The sequence below is a fragment of the Pipistrellus hanaki genome (assembly GCF_964339955.1).
Source record: "Pipistrellus hanaki genome assembly, chromosome: 7".
Classification (NCBI taxonomy): domain Eukaryota; kingdom Metazoa; phylum Chordata; class Mammalia; order Chiroptera; family Vespertilionidae; genus Pipistrellus; species Pipistrellus hanaki.
This window is the reverse complement of record NC_140509.1, coordinates 75,308,563-75,327,011: the sequence shown is the minus strand read 5'-3', so window position 1 is coordinate 75,327,011 and position 18,449 is coordinate 75,308,563.

The following is an 18,449-nucleotide window of genomic DNA, read 5'->3' as shown; positions in this document are numbered from 1 at the left end:
TCTTCCAGCATTGCACATTAGCTTACCATTCATAAGAAGATAGCCAATATCTCTCCACTGCGATTCTCATTGTCTAGTGCTTGGCTCTGCTAGCGCTCGGTGGACGAACTCTCTCTGCTTGGTAACATATGCATACAAACACAACTGTTCCTGCCATTATTAACTGACCGAGTCTGTATAAGCCAATGGTAAATCTTGATTGTTTGTTCTCCTACTAAATGTTTTAAGTCCAGCTCCTTCTCCAACCTGTTTATACTGATCATTACTCCTTGTGAGTTTTACCAGGTGTTCTAAATATTCAAGTTAGTAGACAAAAATATTCATCCTTAGAGCAATTTTATTTTATTTTTTTTATTGATTTTAGAGGGAGAGAGACATTAATGAGAGAGAAAACATTGATTAGTTGCCTTCCTGCTGTACCCCAATGGGAATCTGCCACCATTTGGTGCTCAGGAAAATGCCCCAACCAACTGGGCCACCCGACCAGGAAACGTAAAGCAATTTTTAGTCCTCCGCTCTACCAGCTGAGCTATCAAAGGGAGCACCGTAAAGCAATTTTTAAAAAGCTGGCTACTCTATCAGTTATTACCAGAAACTAACCATTAGAAAAAGGTCTACTGCACTTGGCTATGAGCAGGATACTTCACCCACATTGAATTCAAGAATATAAAAGGTTCAGGAGGCAAGCAGAGAAGTTTTGATGGTTTTTGGTTTTCACTAGAAAATCATAAAATAAAATAATAATTTTTAAAACAATTTTAAGATGGAGTAATGAAAAGGACATACTTCGGAGTAAATAGCTACCTACCATGAGTCTCTGTTTCTCAAGGACTGGAGGTAGCTGAGAGAAAATAAAATTTTAAGATTACTTCTCAAGGTCTTTTGTTTCTCAATGTACAGACACAAACAGCTTACATCTGATTAACTTATACATAAATTGGTGGTAAATAAAGAAATTGAAAAAAACATTTGTATAATATTATACAGTTAGGTTGCAAGTAAATATGTGGATTATCTAATTGGGATAGAAAGTGCTCCTGCCTTGGTCTGTGTGGCTCAGTTGGTTAAGAATTGTCCCATGCACCATAAAGTCATGGGTTCAATTCCCAGTCAGGCAACCAGTGGGTCTCTCTCTCTCTCTCTCTCTCTCTCTCTCTCTCTCTCTCTCTCTCTCTCTCTCTCTCCCTCTTCCTCTAGATTAAAAAAAATCAATAAAAACATTTATCAAAAGTGCTCTTTACTTGGACCTTAAAATAATAATCATCAACTCTTTTGTGAACTTAAGTTTTCAGGTTTATTTTAATGAACACAAAGATAAATAATTAATGGGAATAAACTGGAGAAAAGGTTGGGGACAGAATATTAAAAATATAAGAAAATTTTATATTTGAGCTAACTAAGTATAAGCTACCGTTCCACTGCCTTGGCTGACATAACCTACCAGGAAAGATATAGAAAACAAAAATGCTTTGCTTTTATCCCTGGAGGTGAAGAAAAACTTGGCAAAAACAAATGGATAGAGAAAAAATAATATTGGCTTTTTAAACTCTAGAATGAAGATATTTAGAAGGAAATAGAAACATTGAAAGTGAACCTGGAGGCCATTTGATTGTATTTGCTTTCATCTGACCTGGAAATCTCAACACATGACCTAGAAATTCCTCTGAAGTTTACTTGATAAACTTAGTCTTCAGAATGGCAAGAAAAGCCTCAACTGACCTAATAGTTCATTAATCTCATTTCATCTTGAGTTCATTTTCAATTGTTTTGTGTTCTACTTGTATCCTGGAAAATCTCATTCTGTCCTCATTACTTTAAGTGGCCAGTGCTCATTTCTTTAGCCAAAGGGTGACAGGCCTTCCATAGGTTTGGCTTACCATCTGATTATTTAGAAATTGTGTAATCCAGCTTGTTTCAAATGACAGAGGCATTCCAGTGCAATTAAAAACTTTCCTCTCTTTAACTCTGACTCATGAATACCTGAGTCTCCAATATCAGGCTTCTTTGCTCACACACATTTGGCATTGTCAAACGTTCTCTTAGAAATCTGTCTACGTCAATCCAGTCTTCAGTAACAAAGGCAATGACGCCCCTTCCATTTTAGAGATTCCATTCTCTAAGGAGCTGGCTTCTGTCCACTCCCTCTGTCCTCTTTACGAGGATCTGCAAATCCTGCAGTAGGGGGACCCTGTGGAGTCCACAATTTATATCATTGCTTTCTGCTCTGAAGTCTATCAGATACGAACAGCTGTAGTCCTAGTTGCTATTCCAAAGAAACCTATCATTTATACTTTTTAAAATGTTCTTACAAAAGCATGAAGACTTTTCTTATAAAAATACCTGTCGATAAGTTTTTAGATACAAATTTCTTCTCAAAAAAATAATTTAAATGGGCATTTCTAATGTCCTCGTTTTGCTCTAACATTTTGATATTTAAACTATCAACCATGTAATCTGCTGTATCTCCTGTATCATTTAATGAATACCACCTAGAGTCACTAACTTTGTGAGCTTACTTAAAAATAAGAAAAGAACTTACAATCATTAATTCCAGTGCTCAATAAACATATTAGCTTTTTACTCTGTCCTCACCACCAGGCTACTTTCTAGTGATACCAAAATGAATAAAGATTTTGCCTCCATAGCCTGGTAGGGGAGTAAATACCATATACCAAACACTATAATGCAATAAGATCTGGGGCAGGGTAAACAACATGCACTGGGTGACAGAAAAGGAGATGCAATGCAACAAGAAAAGCTTTAAGAGGAAGAAAATACTGGAGCTTGGTCTTCAAGCATAAGAAGTTATTTAAATAAATACCCCATTGATGGCATACTTCCCAAGTAGAGAAAACAACTCAGAAAAAAAATTTATAGATTTAAACATAATTAACTTGAACTAGTTCAGTGTATTTGGAAGGAAGCCATAGAATAAACAAGAGAATAAATAAGAGCTAGAGATTGAATGAAGCATTATATAAGGCATGCTAAGGTGTTTGGGCTTAACTCTCATAGATAGTAACATCGAAGTGTTTTAACAAAGAACATAAAATGATCAAATTCACCTTTTAGAAATACTGGACTTAGCAAAGTGATCCTCACACTTTCCTTAAGACAATTCAAGGGAGCCTCAGCAATAGAAGCCAGGTTATAGAATGCAGGGTAAATGAGAGATCACAAAATGAAAAGAGTAGTGAAATACACTTTAAGGGAACTTATATGAAAAGCAAAGGAGAATGGATGGAGGATCAGAGGGGGGATGCAGAGTAAAGTAGGAGAATTTTTTAAAGATCAAAGAGTCTTGATCATATTTATACTATAAGGGAAGAAATAAGAACTATAGAGAAAGTTTTAAGCAGATTAAAGGGTGAAATTAAAAATCATGTGAAGTGTACTTTTAAAGACAAAATTCTTAATAAAGTGAAAATAATTTAGATTGAACCCTAGTTGGTTTGGCTCAGTAGATAGAGTGTCAGCCTGCAGACTGTAAGGTCCTGGGTTCAGTTCTGGTCAAGGGCACATGCCCAGGTTGTGGACTCGATCCTTAGTAGGGGGTGTGCTGGAGGCAGCCAATCAATGATATATCTCTCTCCTTCTTCCTCTCTGAAATCAATAAAAGTATACATTTTTTTAAAATGATTTGAACATAGGAATACTTTTTGAGTTGGAAAAGGGTAAAATTAAAGGAATTCATGCCTGATGGCATCATTTTCTCTCTGAGTCAATGTTATCTGCTGAGAAAGGCAGGATTGGAGTCTAGAATGACATCTTGAAAGTTCTGAAGATTTCAAAAAGCTGCAGAGGCAGAGAATGGCAGCTTCTTATGAATTGCAGAATTCCACTGAGGGCCCAGATGGGTTTGGAAACCATATGTTTATAGCCACAAATCTAGACTTACATTAGCTAGGCTAATAAAATTTAAAAAAAGCAAAAACAAAAAGACCTCCAGCAAAATAAAACTTACATCCTTCTCAAGTTTACAATCCACGGAGGTTTCCAGGTTAGTGGGCAGCTAAGCTCCACAGGGTCATTTTGAGTATTTTGTGTGACTTGCAACCTTGTTCTTTTACTGCCACTGCAGCCAGCCAAGGGGGAAAAGGCTTGCAGGCTGTGTGGCTCAGGCCTGGAACTGACATGGAGCACTGCTGCTTCTATTCCATGATGCAATTTTGGCCATGTTCTACTTAACTGCACGGCTATAGAATTGGGGGTACAGTGACATCGTACTAAAACACTATCACTAGGGATGAAATCGCCACAGTTCTCCATAGCCATGTTAATAGATTGAGTATTGGAGCAGAGAAGTAGCTAGCTGAGCCGAAATCTCTGGGCATGTGCAAACTTGAAGAAAAGTTTTAGTTAAAGTTTTAGCAAGGCAAGGGTATAGGGAAAGCAGATCAGAGATGGCAGTTTTGGAGAAAATAGATAATCTAAACACTTTTATTTAAAATACTGTCTTTGCCGAAACCGGTTTGGCTCAGTGGATACAGCCTCAGCCTGCGGACTCAAGGGTCCCTGGTTCGATTCTGGTCAAGGGCATGTACCTTGGTTGCGGGCACATCCCTGGTAAGGGGTGTGCAGGAGGCAGCTGATCGATGACTTTCTCTCATCGATGTTTCTAGCTCTCTATCTCTCTCCCTTCCTCTCTGTAAAAAATCAATAAAACATATTTTAAAAATAAAATACTGTCTATGCATTATAGTTTATATTTATAAACCAATCTTTTTGCATTCAGAATATGGATTACCCTTAACCTCTAAGCACACGATGAGTTATGACATACTCTGAGTATTCATGTGAATGAATAACAAAAATATACCTACCAAGAATTAACTTCAAATGATTGGATATCAGAGCATTTGACTTACATTTGTATAAGCACTTTTAAAGCATTTGTTTACCCAAATCTTCTCTCTCTTTTGCTCTCGGATTATTTAGGGAGGGAAGTGTACTACCTCCTGAATGTAAACCTGCAGAGTATTTCATCAATTCAAATTAAAGATGTATTTTACAGTTGTCACTGATATATGGCTTTGAGAATATGAACTGCTGTATAAATGTTAAATGTTCCCATCCTCATGAAAATCACATTTCACCTCAGAGCCGTATCTGGTTTTGTTATTCATTATTCATTTGAAGTCAGGTTTCTCCATTTTCAATATTATAATTAATTTGAATACTATCAAATGTTGTCACAACTGGCAGATTATCGGCTTTTCCTTAACCTCCTAAGGTATACCCACTCTCATTTTAGATACCTGATTTTTATTCTTAATCTCCTTCAAAACAAAACAGAACCATTTGGTCTATGTCTCTAAAAATGACATTTAACAAAATAGATATGTTCCTCTTTCCTCACTCCTTACCCTTTTGTTTAATAGGAGTTGTTTTCTGCCTTACACACCCCCAAAAGTGCCAGCCTAGCTACCTGAAAGCCAATGCATGTAGGATTTGCATTAGGAAAAAAAAAGTGTTGTGTCAACTTTACATCCTACACAGAAATCATCATCTCTAAGTTTAGAATAGAATTTTAAACCCTTATAAGTGGTATTTTATGCTGGGAACAAATTGAACTTGTGAAAGGCACCAAAGATATGAATTTATGCTGTCTTTGCATGGTCAATAAGTAGAATAGATGGTTGGATTTAAAGAGTAAGTTCCCTCATCCCAAAATGCATCACCCAGTAGAGAAGGATGCTATATACAAATCAAAGGCTCAGTCCTATCATTTAGGAATTGAATGTGAAATTTTTCTATAAAAGGCAAACATCTGGAAGACAAAATCAAGTTCACAATTGACTGGCATATGCCCACTTTTTCAAGGATTGTGTCCTTTGCAGCCACCACTTATTTATCACAGCATCCTCTCCCATGAGCTGGGATACGGTCTAGAAACCCTCTCCAACTCAGCGTTCTGCTCTTTGGGCAATTGCTTCTTGCTCCTCTCATTGTAAAGGCTCCTGTTTGTCCTTTCAGTGGGGTCTCTGCTCTCTCAATCCATCCTCTGACAGCCTTCCCAAGATCATGCAAGTAAATTCATCATCAGGGCCAACTGGAATAGACTTCAGTCTATTCCAGTTGGCCCTGATGATGAATTTACTTGCATGAGAGACCCCACTGATGATGAATTTACTTGCATGAGAGACCCCACTGAAAGGACAAACAGGAGCCTTTACAATGCCAAACTTTGTGGAACTCTAAGTTTGGTGCAGGGGCTGCTGTTTCTCTCTGTACATGAGTGCTCAGCGTTATAATCTGCAGAGACAATCAATTCCGACAATTCACTATTTCATTGAAACTATAAAAATCAGCAGTTACTTCAGCTGGTTCAAATTAGGATATATAATTTGTTTTTCCTTTAGAGATGTTGTGGATTACAGACACTTTTGATTTAGTCTCTGATTACATTTACATTCTACTGGATTACTCTAACAACATCACACTTCTTTTAACTAAAATCTTAAAGCAAAAAGGGGGAAATGTTATTATAAGAGAACAATTATTAAGCACTTATTTAAAGGTGGAGCATTTATTTCAAAGTGAAATTAGTTTAGAAGTGCCTGGAGCATGCATGTGTATAGTTTAAAGATCTGAGAATTAGTTAAAAGATATCATAGAGGAGAGAGCTAAGAATTGAAAAGGCTAACTTGTCCACATTTACATGAATTAATATTGAAGATCTTGAACTAGAAGCCACTTGTCCTGATTCTCAGCCCACTATCCTTGACATTACTCTTTGTTGGGTTATGGTTTTTATCCAATTTATCCAATCCTTAGGGATTTGAAAAAGAACCCTATTTATCACAAACCCCAATTCTCTTCTGTCTATTCTGAATCTTAAACAGAGATGGATAGTTTTACATGTCTTTGAATTCAGGGACACAAACAATACTACCAGTACTTTCTCCATTTTTCAGCTCTTTCTTATCTATATATTGACTTCATTCCCTCCTATTTTATAAAGACATTTTCTATATTGAGGGGCAAGTTATGGGCATGGCTGTAGATAGCCCCAGGTTCATTCTGCTTAATCAAGATTATGACCCCCAGATGAAAGAGAGAATTGTCCTTTCCCAATGACTATATATAAAAATTATAGGGATGGATCCTTATTGGTCTGGCTTAAATCACAAACACATCAATCAATCCTTGTGACTAGGAGAATGAGGCACTTTGGCCCAAGCCAATCTCTTGTGGCCTGAGTGGCTCAGTACAATGACTGGCAGCCTTTCCAGAAGTTTCCACAATAAGGGGCGTTGAGGGGGAACAGAAGAGGAGCAAGAAGCAATTGCCCAAAGAGCAGGATGCTATTTTCACAAAATGACAAAAGGTGTACAAAGCTAACCAAGATATGCTTCCTCTTAACTCTGCATATGAGTGCAAACACTCACACACACACACACACACACACACACACTTTGTATATATAATGTCCTGTCCTACCAGTACACAGTTATCCCACATACACTTAGAAACACACTCATCTCCTCCTTAAAGAAAAAATTATGTCAGTTGATTCATCTCTGAGTGATGAGCAATATTTTTGATCTGGTATATATATATTTTGCATATATATGTTTACATATATATTTTTTTTCTAATTTGAACCTAGAGTTAAATGATAAATTTAAATAATCTATATTCAATATGTAATAATGGGGAGAGACTAATCCCTTTCAAATCAAGAAAAAGAGGTAATATACAGTTTTCCCCAGTCCAGAATATTACACACAGTTGGGAAAGGAACAAGGACTAATTTGTTGTTTCCTTTTTCCTTGAAAACTACACGTGAACAAGGCCTCAGTATCATCTGAAAATTGTAGTCTGTCCTTCGCAAAAAGCTCGAATTCTACTCTATGCTCCTGTCTCTGTTGCACTTTCCTGAGGATTGGCCTTCCCTTGAGGACCCGTTTTCTTACGCAGCCTGTCAGGGAGGGGCGTGGAGGAATCCTTTATGTCCTTCTTACTACTAATTATCTTTTCTAAAGGGACAAATCTTCCTTCTCCATATAGCATGTATTAACTATGTCCTTTCATGAACAAATGATAAAAAGAATCAATAACAAATAGCAAGTATGAAGACATGATCAGTGTGCACCAGGCACTGTTGCATGTGCTATTATGTGTATTAACTGATTTAAACTACATAACATCCTATAGGCGGTATAAGTATCCCTCATTTCACTAATCAGGAACCTGTGGGACAGAAGAATATAGTTGTTGGTAACTGCGAAATGCAACAACGAAATAGATCACAAACGAAAGAAATGGAGGACAAAAAGCAACTGGATATAGAGTTTAAATCTACGCTTATAAGGTTTTTCAAGAATTTCCTAGAAAAGATGGATAAGACCTATGAGGATATGAAAAGAGATCAACTAGAATTAATAAGGAGTCAACAAGAAATGATAAGGGATCAACAAGAAATGATAAGGGATCAACAAGAAATAAAGAATACGATGTCTGAAATAAAAAATACTATACAGAGTCCTAAAAACAGAATGGAAGATCGCAATAATCAAGTCAAAGATTTGGAACATAAAGAACCAGAAGACACTCCTCCACAGAAGCTAGAAAGCAAGAGAATCCAGAAAATTGAAGATAATGTAAGAAACCTCTGGGACAACTTCAAGTGAACCAACATCAGAATTATGGTGGTCCCAGAAGATGAGAGAGAGCAAGATATCGAAAACATACTGAAAGAAATAGTGACAGAAAACTTCCCCCACCTGGTGAAAGAATTAGACTTACAAGTCCAGGAAGCACATAGAACTTCAAACAAAAGGAATCCAAAGAGGACCACACCAAGACACATCATAATTAAAATTCCAAGAGCAAAAGACAAAGAGAGAATATTAAAAGCAGCAAGAGCAAAGAAGGTAGTTACCTATAAAGGAGCACCTATACGATTGTCAGCTGACTTCTCAACAGAAACCATGCAGGCCAGAAGGGAATGGCAAGAAATATTCAAGGTGATGAATAGTAAGAACCTACAGCCAAAGATAATCTATCCAGCAAAGCTATCACTCAGAATCGAAGGTCAGATAAAGAGCTTCACTAATAAAAAAAAGCTAAAGGAGTTCATCAACATCAAACCAGAATTATCAATATATGAATTGCTGAAGGGGGTTCTTTCAGAAGAGAAAGTAAATAAAGATAAAAATTATGAACAACAAATACATAACTATCAACAAGTGAATCTAAAAACCAAGGAAATTAAAAAAATCTGATGAACAATATTAACTGTTGAATATAATAGAATCAGAGGTATGGAAGGGGAGTGAACTGACGATTCTTGGGGAAAAGGGGAGAGGGGGATGTGGGAAGAGACTGAACATAAACTGTGCACCTATGGATGAGGACAATGGGGAGTGGGGAAAGGGCAGAGGGTGGGGTGGGAACCTGGTGGAGGAGAGCAATGGGGGGGGGGGGGAAGAACATTTGTAATAATATGAACAATAAAAACTTATTAAAAAAACAACAAAAGAATGTAGTTGTTTTCCCAAGGTCAGCCAACTGGCCCATGGCATAGTCTGGAGTTCAAACCCAGTTCCCACTGTAAGCCATTCTCCTAGGGGTGGAATGATGCTTCATCTGTCCATTTGGAATAGTAGCAAATGCAGTCAGGTTGTGACAGCCAACCATCTCCCTTGATATTACTCTGATTCCTTCCAGTGTACATCATGTGTTTGTAGTGATTATTGTGTTCAGAGGGGAGATAAAATCAAAAGCATAATAGGGAAACCAATATAATTTGAGATCTCATCAGAGCTTCAAGAAGCCTCTTTTTGGTTAAGTGTGAGTCCCATGGAATATGCTATGTAGCCAAGAAAATCTGCTATTCTCCTGGTCAAATTATTCTGTCTCAGTACCATAATTCATATTACTCTGGCACTTCTCGGAAGGTTAGGCCCCGTAAGTTAATATTTGATATAATTGAGTAAAAAAAAAAATACAGATGTTTTTATTAATTCAAAAATTATATCACAGTATGTTGCTGGATTCTGGATTCTAAAAGCAGCCTAAAAAACTATGAAAAATCTGATGCCCTTTTGTAAGGATGAGGGCTTAGGAAGTGATTATATGGCCTCAATTTTTATTTGCCTTCTGAAATACCAACTCATTCACCAAATGTCATCAATTAGGCTGTTGTCTTCCAATAAAGCAAGTTCAGTCTAAGCCAGAAACACAAGTTAGAGAATCAGTTTGGTAAGAGTGCACAAAGCAGCTTAAATCTCAAAGTTTGGGTCAAAAATTAATGACTCTTAGTTCCCCTAAGGTACAAAGTTTGCTTGGAGAGTAGGAAAAAAACAACACAAAACACAGAAAAAAATTAGAGGAAACTTAATAAGTCCAATGAATATTAATGAGAGATGGGCCCTTTTCAGGCAGAGTTTTGTAGATAGAAATGAAACATTTTGTGAGGAGATGCATTTCAATAAACAGTTATTTATAGACATGGGAAAATGAGTTCTGTTGAATGTCAATCCTTCTTAAACTGTGACAATGTCCATGTTGTGGTTTTTTTGCTTTTTTTTCAGACAAGTCAAACTTTTTGAGAAATAAGACTTGTTATATAGGCTTCCAACAAATCTCACTAGAAGATGAAAATTTTCATTAAACAACCACTTTTGAATATCTTTCCTCAATAGCCAGTTTAATGGCTTCACAGAACTAGTTCCTGAATCTTCAAAATTGCCTTGAAGTACTTAGCCATCCTATTTTCTATTTATATCAAACCATGGCATAAAGTATCACCGGGAAAAATGTATTTTGCAGGAACGCTCTGTAGGTGACAATGACGGGAGTCAAGCTGAGAAAGTAGAACTGAAAAGCTGAGTTGGAACCCTCAGCAATGATCTAGGAGGGTGACAATAGAGTTCAGGTAAGGCTCAGCGTATCAACCACAGTAGGGAAAATTAGACTTCAATGTTTCAAAGAGCCTTTGTGGAAATGCCCCATTTTTTTATTCTAAAGTCACAGTATTTTATTCTAAACTCAAATTAGCAACCTGCGAAGCAAATTTCTCTGAGGCTCATCTTGAAATTTTTAGAATGAAAAGGAATAGACAAATGTCAGGTCCAAATTTTAGAATATTTTTGTGATACTCACTTGGGTCCTTTCAATTCACCTCCTCCTCATTATTAATATTATTTATTTATTTATTTGTAACAAAAGGAGTTATTTTTGACTGTTAGTGTTTCCATGCAACCATCTTTGACGGTTAGAGCCAGAGATGGGTCTGTCAGAGCTGTCAATAGCTCTCTGTGCTTGGGATTTCAGCCGTTCATCTGAACACATAAACGTACAGCTTTTGTGCTTGGCACTCTTGTTTCTTCGTGAGCATAAATGCGAAAGAAACTGAGCTAAGAACGGCAGCTACAACTCTTCTGACAAAATTTTTTTAAAAAAAGTAATGCAGAAAAAGGCCAATGTTTAAAAGAGGGGAAATGTTTGGGGCATTAGAGGTTTTGTGACTCTAGCAATATATTTCTCCCTTCCGAATTGTTACTCATTATTGTCAATCACCTTCCCATCCTTAAAACTCTGGATCCTGTCTTTTGCATTTTCAAATGCAAATGAAAAACAAAAACAAAAACCACATATCCCTTTTCAATCCAGTCTTCAGGTTCATTTTAAATATATATATATATATATATTTTTTTTTTATTGATTTTTTTTTACAGAGAGGAAGGGAGAGAGATAGAGAGCTAGAAACGACGATGAGGGAGAAACATCGATCAGCTGCCTCCTGCACACCCCCTACCGGGGATGTGCCCGCAACCAATGTACATGCCCTTGACCGGAATTGAACCTGGGACCTTTCAGTCTGCAGACTGACGCTCTATCACTGAGCCAAACCTGCTTCATTTTTAATTAATTATTTTCTGCATTGGAATCTAAGTAAATGCAAGCAAGCAATAGGGGGTACTCACCTAGTTGTAGTTCAATGAATGAAAGCTCAAATCTTTCAAGGAGACATGGCAATTTGGCCTGAATGTCAGGAGATTGCAGCGAGCTATAGAGCACTCTTTAAAGGAAATGGGTATGGCCACTGGGGCATACAAGCAGATTCCATCAAGAACCAACCATCCTATGGAGAGAACGATGAAATTCTCCATTCCCTCCATAGATTCTTCTTCCTTCAACCCACGGTAATCGAGTTCTATTCTGGTACTGTACTAGGTCTGGGGATCTACTCATGTGCTGTCCCAGCTTCAAAGAGATTCTGGCCTGTGAAAGAGCACTAGCCTTGTTCATGCCTGGAAGGCAGGGAATCCATTAATATAATCATACAGCAGAATCTGTTTTTGAGAAGCAATTAAAAAAAAAAAAACTGCAAGAAGCTTTGTCTTTTAGCTGCTTTCTTTTGAAGGCTCTCCACTTCCTGGCACTTCACATGCTAATGAAATGAGAGAGGTTAACTTGTGAAAACACATGAGCCCTCTCACCTCCCATAAACTAATGAACCAATGATCAAACCAGATCACTGTCTGGTTCAAACCCCGCAATGAGATTTCACAATTGGAATAAAGTCCAAACGTCTTCCATGCCTACAAGACCCTGTATGACACGGCCCTGAATTCCTCTCCAAACTCCTCTTTTCATCCCGCTGATCAGTGCCGCTGTCAGGAGAGGCTCAGGTCTGCCTTCTAATAGGCCTGGCTTGTTCTCCTGCCAAGATACCGGCATGTTCTTCTGGCTTGGAAATCCCTTTCTCCAGGCCATTGTGCCGCTGCCTTCTCCTGGCCATTCAAGCCTCACTTTGCAATTCTCTAGGAAAGCGATTCCTTCTCCTCCCCTTGCCCTGGATTCGTTAGCCTGTTTTCTTGTTTGACTGCTGCTAGCATTTACCTGGGCCTGAAATTAGGTCCTGTTTGTATGTTTATTTAATATCTCCTGATCCTGTAGGCACTCTGTCTCCTTCTCTTGTTTGTTCATGGATAACAACCGTTCTTTCAGGCTGTGAGAGGTTCTGGTTGCTTTCATCTAAAGGATCCCAGATGGAAACAATTCAACTTTGGAGAAGAAATATTTATTTTAAAGAAATATATTTTTTAAAAAATAAACATAATTTCATTTTGTTAGCAATTTCAAAAATTCTATTTTAAACTCTGTTAACGAAAAATTAAAATAATATACCTGAAGCTAACTTGGGGGCTTGTCTGTTAGCAAGTTCTCATCAAGGGAAGTCCCAGGTACATGTTTTGTGTTTTGTAGCCTTTAATACTCAGCGGCCATCTCCCTTGGTTTAGAAGCAGCAACCCCATTTCATTTAGGAGCCTTTCCCCCAAAGCCATCTGTGCCTGTTCTCTTCTGGCATGGTGGACAGCTAACCAAAGCCGGGACAACTGGCACCTCAGTTCTGGGACTTCAACTCTTGATTGGAGAGACACGGGCATATATATATTCCCAGAAATAGAATTACAATATATATATAAAAGGTTAGAGCAAATTCATTCTAACCACAGTCAGAGTTCATGAGTTTATGCATTGGCATAAAAATGTTAGGGAATTACTGTCAGAATTAATAGACTTTGTGCCACTCTAATGCTGAGCATGTACTCAATGCCTGACCATTAATTAGATAGCCTTCAGGAAAATGAACTGCTCCAAAAAGAAAAATAGTAACAAGACAGAAAAGTGGAGAAATAATTAACAAATCCCAAGTTTCAGGACATTTTAAAGTGTTAAATGTTACCTGCCAATTGACATTTTATTTCAAGAACACTGGAAAAGCCATTATGCAAACAGATGTTCTGATATGGCAAATATATAAAAAGTTATTAGGTAACAAGAGGAAGCTTTTCTCAAACTCGAATACTTGTTAACATTAATGGACAAATTAAAATAATTTATGTGCTACTTTTACAGTTTTTCTTTCTGACATTATTATATTGTTCCTCTTATGCTCATATCCATAGCTTTTTACCTGAGCTATTCTTCTGGTTCTACCCAATGCAAACACAACTATCTCCCGGTTTTGCAACACATAAAGTTATTTCCAAAATTCATAATGCTGTAATGAATATCTTTGAGCAAAATGCATCTGCATTTTAAATTATTCTCCTAGGGGAGATTCCCAGAAATAGAATTACAAGGTCAAATAATGTAAATATTTTATTATTCTTGAAAACTATTGCCAAAAAGTTTTCTGAATGTGTTGTCTTAAATGATGTTCTGATAAGTAGGAGAGGGCTCTATCTCATGATAAATTTGCTGTCATTGAGTTTTCACAATAAAATAAAATAATCATAAGTAACTTGCTTGGAAAAAAATAAAGATAAAAATGTGCTTTAGTTTATATCTTTAAAGAATAATTTGTGATTATTTCTTTCATTATGTAACTGGTTTTCCCCCCCCTCAGATTATCTATTTATGTTTTTTAAGTATGGTTTATTTCTTAATATATTTCTCATTTGGAATAAAATTATCTGAACTCCTAGGAAAATATTTTGTTTGTGTATAATTATTCTTATAATAAGCTAATTAATTTTATTTTCTAGTATTTTATTTAAAAGTTTCTGTATTTGTGGATGCAGTAAATACTCTAGTATGGCACTGAATTTCCTTTTCATATCCCAGCAGCCCATATCAACTAATTCTTCAATATATTAAAACATGATCTGTTCAAAAGCAAAGATTTATAATCAAACTTCTTAGCCTACTTAGTTTGATAAAAGCTAACCATTTATTCTAGTGATTTCTATTCACTTTCACAATTTTACTTACATTTTTTACTTCAAATATTTCAATACTTACTATCAACCTAGCTCATAATTATTATTTTGAGTGGAAAATCTTTCAAAAAGTGAAGTAAACTTTATAAATGCTTGTTTTGTAAATTATTTTGTACATTTATAAGTAAACATTGTATTATTTTTCTGCCAAATTCTGTTTTAGAGAAACTACAGTTATATTTTAAAAAGGTGTTTATGAAGTTTATTTATTTAGGTTTATTTTAAAAGAATATATATTGAAAGATATGCATATTATTTTCTATTGTTTTAAAAAGAATTGTGTCTAAAATTATAACCTTGAATATATTCTATTAAAAAAAACGTTTTTTATGTAAGCTAAGAATCTCTGATGCATGATGAAAATTAAATTGGTCTGGATAGTATATATTAATATATAATTTTATAGTAGATACTAATAGTAGCATGACTTTATTTATTTTGAGGTGGCTATTCTTATGCTGCTAATGAAACAGAATCACATTTAAGTGCATTTTAATCATGTCAGATTCTAGTTTTTTGCTCTTTATCTAATTGGCAAAGAAGTTTTCAAAAAGAAAATTCTGAATCATAGTAAATTGCCTTTAGAAATTTGATTAGTAAAAATATGAGATAATTATATACCATTGTTGACAGATGACAGATTAATAGTTTCCTGGGGTTGTAGTAACAGGTTATTTAAGACAACAGAAATTGATTCTCTCACCATTTTGGGGGAAAAGAGCAAGACATCAGTTTTACTGGACCGAAACAAGTGTCTGGAGGCCGAGGAAGCTTAAAAAAAAACAAAAACAACACTTTCCTTCCCACATTCTAAGTTCTCTAGGTGGGCAAATAATCAAATAAATAGAAGATTCAATTTTCATACATATGAAGGGAAAATTCACATAAGCATGAAAATTTCAAAAACAGTGAGGCAAGAATAGGTATACAAGACATTTTAGACAAAGGAGCAAAGTGGGATTTGGGTCTTAGATTTCAGAAGTGAGAATGGGCAATTTACAGGCAGTTGAGAAAGAGCCAAACAAACATGGCAGGTAAATTTTTATTTCAATGAGACAAAGAGGTGATCTAGCTACCAGGTCCCTGCCTGGAGTCTTCTTTTCTACCATACATAATTCAAATTAGGCTCAAGTGAACATGCTGAAATTTCCCTCCCAGGTCAGGTCTTCCCATCTGAATCTCTTAGGCAGGAAAGGGGGAGGGCCAAATATTTTGAATATTTGGTTTCTTTCTTTCTTTTTCTTTCTTTCTTTTTTTTTTTTAATATTTTATATATTGTTTTACAGAGAGGAAGAGAGGGGTAGAGAGTTAGAAACATCGATGAGAGAGAAACATCGATCAGCTGCCTCCTGCACACCTCCCACTGGGGATGTGCCCGCAACCAAGGCACATGCCCTTGACCGGAATCGAACCTGGGACCTCTCAGTCTGCAGGCCGACACTCTATTCACTGAGCCAATATTTGGTTTCTTAACACCAGTATCTGAAAAGGCAGTTTTGGCTGATCTCTACGCCAAGTGCATTTTGCGAAGCGCCACTTGCACAAGGACATGCTCCAATTTCATTTTATTTTCTCATCTTCCTAGGTATATCTATTCCAGAATTCAAATACACGGACTATATCTGCCTCTTATTGACCTCGACAGAAGCTCTATCTCAAACACAACGGTGATATTTGTGGTTTCAGTGAATATTTGCAAGAAGTGGTAGCAGGGAGAATTGCTTACAAAGTGTGTGAACTCCTTCCTCTAGTTAACTCCAATGTCGCTGCCTCTATCTGTTGTAGCAGGTATCCTCCTCTTAATGCGCACAGTTTTATAACCATCGGAAAACCCCACTGCTGATGTGGAACCCTTCTTGCTACACATAATGCTAGAATTTGTAGTCAAGCTTGTGCCCTGCAATTCATTTACCCTAGAGACATCCTTGCAGCTAGAGGATTTTTCAAATGTCCACATTTTCTCTCGCCTCTGGGGAAGTCTAGTAAATAAACTTTTCTCAACCTCCTTACAAAATAAATAACCATCAGACATGTTGTTTTAGAAAGGTCAGAAAGTTCTTAAATATTTTCAGGAGACCTTATAGATTGTAGACATCCAAAAAATAAAAGAAAATGAGCTAGAGACGGATAATGTGGTGTGAATTAAAATGTTAGTAGATTTTTTTTAATTTATGTAAAAAAAAAAAAAGTGAATGTTAAAAGACCACGAATTTCTGGATTCTGTTACTTTTATCCTGATGGGGGGGAAAAATGCCATTAAATGTGTCACTGTAAATTAAGTAATGAAGTGATTTGGCATGTGCAAGAAAATTTTAAAACAGTAGTTTTTCTTTTAGCTGTCACAACTCATTTAGTTAGCAAGTGTCTATAATTGCAAATCTCTCAATCGAAATGTCAGCAAATGCCTGCCTGTGGGGGGCAAAATATCTCTAAGGTGAATATGAATATTAATTGCCAGAACTGTAACTAGAAAGAAACCCATGATTAGTTTATCCTTTTTATTAGGGTTAAAATTATGCACAGGCATAGGGGAATTTGGCAGAAATAAAGACTGAAATCTAATGCATCCTGCAAAACATTTTAAGTGTAACACTACTGTGAAAAATTTTTCCCTGGTCCGACTATTGCATTTCATATGCCCTATCAATTTTCCCAACACGCTTAGAGTCACTCCCAAAGAGTTGGGAGAAGTGGAGAAAGAGAGGAAGGAATACCCACTTTTTCAAGTTGCCCTGCCTTTGCCAGTGTATCCGTCTTATTATAGCAGACACAGGGTATGAGGTGTTTGAAAATCCCATTTTTTTCCTTTTGACATAGTTTTTGTAGAAGAAAACTTCTGAAGTGTTTGAGAGTATTTCTGAGAAATCTTAAGAAGCTCTTTTGTAACTATGAGTTACAGAGACACCCGAAGGATAGACTGTTTATACAGAGGTACTTAAATTTCTTAATAATAAGAAAAACCACTATAGCTCTTTGAGTTAAATAAATATTTTGGATCCCAGTCACATAAGCACATTCAGTTGCAAGGGAGACTGGGAAGTCTGACCTAATTGTGAGCCTGGTGATTCAGGGAATGGTCAGGGGCTCAAACCGCAGTCTCTGTCTTTATGCTAAACTCTCTTGGGCCTAAAGATCCATCTTGGAATAAACCTCTTTTCTGAGGTGATCTCTTATCTTTGTTCTAAAATTAAGGTCAGGCCATATGGCAGAGGCCATAATTATAAGTTTTCTAAACTCTAAAGATGCTAGGTGGGCTCAACCCTAGGAGTTTTAGTGGAAGTGGAGAAACTCAGAAACTCTATTTACTAAGGTTTTTAGGATTAAAAACACACACACACACCCTCAAACCATATCAAATACTCCAGTCAGAATGAAGCCAGTGCAAGAGGAAAGCAGAGGCCAGTGATGGAGAGACTTGAGTCTTGACGACAATGATTGTGACCCTGGATCCACCCATGCCTGATGTCAGTATATCCTCTGGACTTTTCAATCATGTGAACCAATACTAGTAAATACCCTTTTATGTTTAAGCTTTAAAAAAATGCTGGGTGAGCACAGCATCACATTAACTTAGCAAAAGGCCGATAAGACATCCATCTGATTTTGTTTCTTCAAACACAGGGGCTGGGGTTTTCCGTCAAGTGATGACAGAAGTGTGGCCAGGACATGAGAATCCAGCCTGTTATCTACATCCCTTTTAAGATGTAC